The 8705-nt window shown below is 59.4% G+C and overlaps 1 long non-coding RNA gene across 1 annotated transcript; it reads right to left on the bottom strand.

Annotated features, from left to right (window-relative positions):
- Positions 1–1381: 1381 nt before the first annotated feature.
- LOC150009510 (uncharacterized) lies at positions 1382–4600 on the bottom strand. Its single transcript, XR_016511178.1, has 3 exons — positions 4287–4600; positions 2214–2312; positions 1382–1862 (listed from the first exon to the last, which is right to left on the bottom strand). It is a non-coding gene; the product is annotated as an uncharacterized LOC150009510 (long non-coding RNA).
- Positions 4601–8705: the final 4105 nt, after the last annotated feature.

Raw genomic sequence — 8705 nt, 5'->3', positions numbered from 1 at the left:
GAGGCCACTCAGTGTGGAGCCTGGCCCAGGTGGGTCTCCAACCCTGTGAATGCCAAAAGTGGCACCTCTGGGTTTACATTCTAGGCAATAGGATAGTGGGCAGGGTCTTTGGTGACAGCCTGTCCAACAGGTGTGAGGTGGTCTCGGAGGAGCTGGTGGGAGGCTGAGAGGTATTGACCACCTGTAGCAGGCCCAGGCCCAGGCCCCCTCCCCTGAGGCTTGAGCTCCTGAGGTGTGTGAAGGTCTAGGTCCACTCAGTGTCACTGAGGGTAATCCTGGCTCAGCCTCCACTTCTGCCCAAGGTCACTGCGTGGCATCACTGTTAGGACTACAGCTCGATGTGCACACCTGCGACCTGTGTCTCACCTTTCCCAGCCTTGGTTCAGGTCATTGCTCTTACCACTTGCACATTCACAGAGCACTTCCTGTCCACCCACCTGCGACAGGTACGTGCCAAGCTTCATAGGCACATAAGATATGACTGTGGCTGTCCTTGGGAAGCCACAGTCTGGCCTGAAAACAGGGCCAACAGACAGTGAGGTGAGTGCGGAGGGGGAGAGAACCAGGTGGAAGTATGTTGGTTTGGGCACCGCTGGCACAGGAAGTTGGCTGAACACAGGCCTGGTGGAAGGAAGCATCCCTGTGGTGGCACCGCATGGCCAATGCTGGTAGCCTGGAGGGGCCGCTTGGCTGGTGGGCCTGTGGTTAAAGGGGATGGTTGGGGGTGGAGAGAAGGGTTGGAGATGGTTCCTAGAAGTGGGTCCCCACTGGCTCAAGGAGGCTTGACCCAGTGCCCAGAACCAATGGGGGCTTTAGGAAGGAAGAGGGTGTGTGGAGGGGACAGGGACAGTTGGAGAAGGAAGGAGGAGGCCATGAAAAGGGCAGGAGAAGGAACCAATGTGGAGCTGGGGGCCCAGTTTTCCAGTCGGAGGGTGGACGGGGTGCCCTGGACACAGAGCAGTGTGGCTGGATGAGGACAGGTGACAGATGTGCCCTTCAGGACCCTAAGCTTGGACAGGTACCCATAGGCCCTGGCAGAGGTGACCATGCTGCCCACTGCCCCACCACCCAGTCTCATCCAGCCAGCTGAGGTGAAGGGGTCCCCCTGAGGTGGCCTGAACCCCGTGACCACAGTCCCATGCCCTAAGGGTCTGAGTCCTCCTGGGCACAAGTCTTACCTCCACTTCCTACTGACTGAGTAAATGGGATATTTGTTGCACCCCCCCCCCCACCACCACCACCAGATCTTTGTCAAGGAAAAGCTTTGCCCTCAAAAAATTTAAAAAGTTAAAAAAAAAAATTAAGAAGAAGAAATAGCAAAAAACAGAACCAAATTTTCTAGAGGATTGTAGGATTAAAAAGAATACATCTGAACACTCTGTACAGTTTAATCAAACAACTTTAATGCCAATTTCCAATTGTCCCATACTTCATCTCTCTAGCATTCCTTTCTAGCAATATGAATGTATCACAGTTTCATTGTTTTTATGCCATTTTCTCATCTCATATCTCTTTATGATCTGCTTTTCATTTCCCTTCTCCAGGGTGAGGCCATCCTCTACTTCTAGCCGGTCTCCCTCCACCTGAATGAGCTCAGGCCTCAGTTGCATTACAGTGAGCCCAGTGGAAGCCCCACGCAGCAGGTCAGAGCCAGCACGTGTGGGGGTCGTCCCCACTGGACCTCTTCCCAGAGGATGCAGAGCCCTGCAAGAATAATTCTGGCAGGTTCTCAGCTCAGTCAAATGCAGTAGATGATGGTGGGAAGAGGCTTCTTTCCAAGACCTTGGGATGGAAAATGCTCCTCCAGGTGACTGCACGAGTGGTCTCGTGGGTCTGTAAATGGGCCACGGGATGCCTGAAGGCTAGAGGTTTTGTCAGGTTATAGATGCTGTCTTTAAAAAATAATGTCTGTTTAAAAAATACATGGGTCTTGTCTCTGGAGGGTCATGTTGAGGACAGAGCGTGACAGGAGGGTGACAGCCTGTCACATTTAGAATGTTACGCAGCTTCCTCCCTGCTCCCCCGGGCCCCATGAGAACCCCTGCTTGCTCCATCCCACTTAGCCCAGCTCATGGGCCCCTGCGATTTCTGATTCTCCTCACTCCTCAGCTCTCTCCTACCTGCCACAGAGCCTTTGCACAGGCTGCTCTCTCTGCTGGAAGAACCACTGTACCTCTTTTGGCTGCTCCACTATCCCCAAGTAGGTCTCCTACCTCTGTCTGTCTTGGCTCTCTCTGTGACACTTTGCTTGGGAATGTTTTCTTCCTCTGTCCAAGGACTTGTTTATTGGCTGCCTCCCTGCTGGGATGAAGCTGCAGGGAACAAGGACAGGGCTGGATTGGTCACAGCTGCTGTAACTCCAGTTCTACCCAGGGCCTGGCACACTGTCCACCTCCCAGTAATTTTTGTCCAAAAGATCACTAACCAGTTTTGAGTCTCATCTTAACAGCAGGCAGTATGAAAAGGATCAGGGGACCCAATAAGGATCCTGCTAGAGCTTTTGTGTCTGCCCCATCTTTGCAAGCTTCCCAGGCCTTGGACTCTACCCAGCTCCCTCCCCTTGGTGGTAAAGGCCCTAATTGCTCTTTGAAGACCTTAATTAGGAGCTGTGACCCTCCACAACAAAGCAGTAGCATTAAAGTAGAGTAAATGTTTTTCTTTTCTTGAAAAGTTCACATACGCAAGCGGAGGTTCCTCTGAGCAATGAGTGGCCTGTGCAGGACACTGCCCAGGACCTGCACCTAAGCTGACACATGGTCTTGCAGTTCTAGGACTTTCCTCACCCCAGGGGCCAGTGTACCCATCCCAGGGCCCAGGGGGCAAGGAGCAGGGCAAAGCTGCCTACTGGGGCCTTCCCTGCCCCATGGCTTCACTCTCCACAGTGCCATCCTGAAGGTGGAGAAGCCCAAGCTGGCAGTGACCTTGCCAGAGCCTCTCAGGTTGGGGACTCCAGATGGGCCCTTAGCCCCTGCCTACCCCAGCAGCTGGTTGAGGACAAAGCCCCTGGAACCAGCATATGATGGTCAGTCATCCATCTTTCTGTCCATGAGTTGGGGGTCTCTCCTTCACCCTGAGAGTGGGCTAAGAAGGAGTGAGGGAGAGGATCCCCTGACCTGGCTGGGGTATGGGGAAGTCATGCGCCCAGCTACACGGTTCCACTGTGAAGGCAGACTGATGATAGTCCTGGGAGAAGTGAATAGCAGGGCAGACCTTCACGGGGTGAAGGGCCCAGTGTGGGCACTGAGGTGGTGAGGAGTCAGGAGCCAGGCCCCAGATCCCCTCTGCTGACACCTCAAGTGGCAGTGACACTGTCCTTGGGACATTCCTTCCTATGCCTGGTGTCTGAAGGGGGTGGCTCTCAGGGTGGATGGGTCCTCTGTGGGCCTGCTGGCCTGGACCAGACCCTGTGGTGCAGGCTGCTCCCGAGGGCAGTGAGCCCCACGGGGACTACTCTGTGGAGGGACCCCTGGAGCACAGGAGCTTTGATGATCTGTCCCTCGTGTGCTTAGTGTGAGAGTGCAGGGTTGCAGGAGAGTCTGGTTTCTCCGGCAGGGTCCCACTGGGTCCCACAGGGTCCCACGAGGGGCGGGGCACCGGAGAAGTTCACAAAAATCTGCAGCGGGAGAGCGCATAAGTGTGTGTGTGTACACACGCGCGCGCGCGCGCGTACTCTTGCGTCGGGGAGGTGCGGATGCAGGGACGCCCAGAATCCCACCCACGGATACAGCAGCACATCACACACGCACTGTCACACCACACACACACACACACACACACACACACACACACACACACACGGCGGGGGGGGTGGGGCATGCAGCTACCGGTCGTGGCCGAAGAGCACTGTCTGCCCAGGCCCGCCCCTGCAGACCCTAGCCCGAGTCTTGGTGGGGGCAGGGGCGGCTCGGGAAGGCCAGCCTCCACGGCTCGGGCCGCCCCCGCAGTTGGGGGCAGGAAGGATGTCGGCGCCACTCCCCCTCCCCACCCCAAGCTTCTCCGCGAGCGCCCCCTGGCGCCCTGTTAGCCCCGGAGAGGGAGGGGGGTGCGGTGAGGGGGCGGGCGGGGTCCACCCCCAACCTTCCAGACCTTGGAGGGGCGGGGCATCCTCCGAGATGGGAAAGGGATCCCTCCCGCGCGCGCCTCAGGACGGGAGCGGCCCCTCTCGGCAGCGCCCCTATACTTCCCCGGGAGGAGAGGGGCGCCCCTAGCCCATGCTCGCCCCCGCCCCCACGCTGGCCCCGCCCCCACGCTGGCCCCGCCCTTCCCGCCCCCCCTCCGAGACTCACTTCGAAGTTTCCTGCGCTGCTCGCTGACACGCTCCGGGCTTGCTCGCTCTCTCGCCGCTGCCTCTGCCGACTCCGGTCCGCACCCCCCGCCCGCGCCCTCGACCAGCACCCATCCGCCCAGTTTTCCCCTCCGCGCCCGGGCCCCTGTCGTTGCCTGGCCATCCGGAGCCGTAGCGGGAGCAGGCGCCGCGGCCGCAGCCGGGAGCTGGCGGGCCGGGGGCGCGAGCCTGGGCGGCGGTGCTCCTGTCGGAGCCAAACGCCGTGCCGGGTCCGCGGTGACTGCGCGGCCTGGGCAATGCCCGCGGGGACACCGCCGGCTGCCAGAGCGAGGTGAGGACACGCGCCCCACTGCGCGCTGGGACCCTTTCAACTTGAGCGCAGCGGGCGAGGAACCCCTGGAGTACCCGCCTCGGCCCCGCTGGTGGGGGAGGGGCCGCCCAGCCCTCGCCGGAGGGAGGGGGCGGGAGGGGGCGCATTTGTCTCTAATAAGAAAAGACAAAGACATCCCGGAGGCCGCGGCTGTTCCCGAAGCTCTGCTCAGCCCGAGGCGGGCGAGGCTGTCGTTCCTGGGGCCCGGTCACCGCCTGTCCCCCACAGGTGCTGCCCTCCGCCACCATGACCGAGGGCACGCTGGCGGCGGACGAGTTACGAGTGCCCCAGGGCGCGCCGGTCCCCGGCCCTGCGGCGGCAGCGGGGGCGTCCCCGGCCAACCCTGGGGTGCTGGGCCGCGAGGTGGATCGGGGATCCCGGCCCAGCGCGTCGACCCCCGAGAGTCCAGCGGTTGAGCACAGCACGGAACTGGGCGCCAACGAGGAGCAACCCGTCCCGTACCCGGCGTTGGCGGCCACTGTCTTCTTCTGCCTTGGGCAGACCACGCGGCCGCGCAGCTGGTGTCTCTGGCTGGTCTGTAACCCATATCCTTCCGTGGCTGCCGGGTTGCGGGGATCGGGGGTGAGAGACTCTCTCCGTGTGCGACCCCGGCGCGCCCAGGTTTGTTGTACCTGGCTCGGGCTGGGCGTGCGGGGGGCGCGGGGCAGGGGCGCGATGACAGCGCCCCTCCAAAAGAGGTGGCTCGAGCCGCTCTTTGGGGGACAGTTGGGCATCTCTCCCTACCCGAATGGGGTGTGCCGGGTCCAAGCCACTCGAGAAGGCAGAGTGTGAAAGAGTAGCAGCGAGGCTACAGCGGCCTTGGAGGGGAGAGTGGTCATCAAGTAGGGGAGGTCGGAACTCCCTGCACACCCGTGGGTTGGGGTCAGAAGAATTCTTCCTAGGCGTACAGAATGTCTGCCCTGAGGTGGGACCCTCCCTGGGGAGGGGCCGGCCGGTAGGGATAGAGTAAGGGGAGCAAAGTTTTCAACCTGTGCCTCGCGCTTTCCAAGTGCTGCGGGAGACCCATGGGAGCCGGGAAGCGGTCCTCGTTCTCTGGTCCTTTTCCGTGGAGAGAGGCGGTGATGTTGATTGTGAACTCGCCCTTCCAGGCTGAACCTGGTGCTGGGGCCGATTTAAGTCATGCGCAGCTGGGGGTGGGGGTGGGGGTCAGGGAGGCAGCTGGCACCGCACCCTGGAGTTCCTTCTCCCTTTCTTTCTCTGACTGGAGAGAAAGGGACCACCCTTCCTGTTCCTGGCCAGAGCGGCACAGATTTTCATAGAAGGTTCCAGAGCAGAAATGAGCCCTGCCAGGAGGCATCTCTGGGATGCAGGCAGCAAGTCTGATGCCCCCCTTACCCCCCCCCCCCCCCAGTACGTGGTCTTTGGAGACTGTCAGCTTTGGAGCTTTGGTTCACCTGCCTCCTGGCTGCTTCCTCGCTTTAGCCTGTCCTCGAAGCTCATTGCCAGGTGGCCAGGCTTGTAGGTGCTGAGCCTTCCTACCCCTGGATCTGGAAAGACTGGAGGTCCTGGACAGGCTGCTGGGCTGGAGGGGGCAGCTGAGGAGAGGAGGTTGACAAGCGGGACCCTGGACATAAACTTTCCCTGTCAGAGTTTGAGAAGACAGACGAAGGCGAAATGAGCAATGCGTGTATATATTTTTCCTACCTTGTGTGTTTAACTGTGTAAATATTAAATACAAGAGAGGATCTGCACCAAAAAAAGGAATAAAACCCATGTTTCTCTTTTCTCAAGTGCAAACATTGGCCAAGGCAGAATCAACTTCTGGCTGTGAAGGAGGTCATCGTGGTCCAGGATAGTGGGCCTTGGCCATGGTCAGAGGGCCCTCCCCGAGCATGGCAGCAGGCTTCAGTGCCTGCCTTTGTCCTGGCAGCCATGGGTGGGCATCCGAGGGTGTCAGGGCTTGGGCCTCTGAGTAGCAGCCAGCCTAACCTTTGCAGGGTCACTGTAGGTGTGCCTTGTCTCCAGAACCCAGCCTGGAGCTGGCCAGGCTACTTCATTTTGGCGGCAACGTGGCATGGCTGGGTGTGGTGTTGGGCCGTGTTGAGGGTGCCTAAAGACCCTGGAACAGATGGGACAGGAGGCTGGCCCTCCTTGCGTGTCAGTCATTTCCAAGCACAGAGACGAGATAGGGAAGGAGCCAGCAAGGCCTGCACTTTCTCTCTCCTGACAGCACCTGGGTCTGGCGGCTCTGTCACCTCGGAGCTGAGGGAGTCCGAGCTTGACCCTGGTGTTCTGGATGTTCCAGGCTGGACTGTGTCCCTGAGGCTGTCTTACGGGTTTGTTTGTGTTACTCAGTGGAGGGAAAGTGGAGGGGTGCCTTATGCGGGTGAGGTGAGGTCCAGAGGGGTGGGGGTGGGGCTGGCAGGACCATGGGGGGTGTTCTTGGTCCTGGGCTCTTGTAACCTGAGGAAGAACATGTCCTGTGGTCCCAGGAGCAGGAAGGTTGTTGAGGGCTGTCACCTAGGGGTGAGAGTAATCCCCTCTGACTGGCAGGCAGTTGAGGACTACATAGTTTTACTCCAGGTCCTGTAGAAACCCCACACCTGTCTATTAGGGTGGGCTTGTCAGGGCCCCCACCCATGTGGGGACGGCTGCTCTCTTTCAGCAAATACCAGACCCTGGCTTGGGGTGTGTGTTGGCCACAGGGAGAACCTAAATTAAGCTGGAGTGCCCAGACAGGTGGGGATCAGCTCCCTCAGGGAAGCCCGTTGGGCCTCAGCACAGGCTTCAGATTCCTGGGAGTATGTGTGTGTGGGGGGTGCCCTTGTGTGAAACAGGGACATGGGGGCTGTCTGTGTGGCTGGGTTTTCTAGGGACCCTGGAATGTCCTGTAGCTGTAGGGTGTTTCCCGGTCTCATCCCCCCTCCCCGCAGGCAGCTGTCTGTCAGGGCGTTCACTGTCCTCCCTGGAGCCTCCCCTGCTGTGGAGAGTTAACTTGGAGTGGGCAGTAGGATAATAGGGTTTGCCTGGGAGCCTATACTACGCCAAGCAACTCCTCGCTCCCCAGAGCCTGGCAGTCCTAGCTGATGTGCCCCCAGCCGGGATGCCACTGGCAGCTGGAATGCAGAAAGGGGCCTCCCTTAAGCCCTGCACCTTTCTGGACCCCTGGTGGATGGCCCCTCCTGCACACATGAGCACATGTGGTCTGTTTTTGCCTGTAGGGAAACTCCAGTCCAAGGTGAAGGAGTCTCCAAGGATGACCCTCAGCTTTATTGATTTACTTTGCTGTTTGAAAATATAATTGTGTTGGAAGTTTTGGGGTGACTGCTGGTTCTCCTACACAGGTTTATTTATAGTGGAAGGTGGGTGGGATCTGTGTGGCGTAGCCTGTGTTGCTGGATTATGTTTTGCCCAGGCTCCCCAGGGTTCCTGACTCGGTGACTGCCTGTGTCGCAGCTGCCAAGTCCCGGCACCCAGGCTGAGCGGGGCCCCCCAGGGATGCTGGCAGCTGGGAAGGAGGCCCTGCCGTGGTCCCCGTGTGAGGGAGGGAGGTCGGCTGCAGCCTGGCCTGGGTGTTTAGGGACTAGGAGGTGGCCAAGGGGGTGCTTGGGGGCTCCAGGATGGTGGGCACCTCCAGGAGGTGTCTCCCAGGGGCCAGACAACCAGTGCCTCTTGGCTTAGGGCTTGGAGACAGGCCAAGGTCATGCAACTGGAGAGGGCAAGAGCTGTGTGAGCCCATCCTGACTCAAGTCCACGTGCTTGGCAGGCCCTACCCGTCAGGGGGGTGAGGCTGGACAAGTCCAAGTCCTTAAAATCTATGCTCTGAGTTGTCGTACCTGTTTGTGGTTGCTGCTAGTCACATGAGGCTCACAGCAGGTTTGGGCGTCCTAGTGAGGACACTTGGGTGGTGATCTGGAAAATGGCAGGCCCCATGCTGTGCTTACCTGCCTCCCTGCCTCTCAGCTCTCTCCTACCCCACAGACTTGATGTAAGCAGGACAGTCCCAGGTCCTCGCCTTCCTGGTCTCATGACCATGACCCTTGAGCTCTTTTTTTTTGGTAGGCACAGGGCTTTTCTCACATGTTCTGA

Source organism: Furipterus horrens, unplaced genomic scaffold (genome assembly GCF_987537825.1).
Source record: "Furipterus horrens unplaced genomic scaffold, mFurHor1.1.pri manual_scaffold_5, whole genome shotgun sequence".
NCBI lineage: Eukaryota > Metazoa > Chordata > Mammalia > Chiroptera > Furipteridae > Furipterus > Furipterus horrens.
This window is presented reverse-complemented; position numbering and strand designations above follow the sequence as displayed.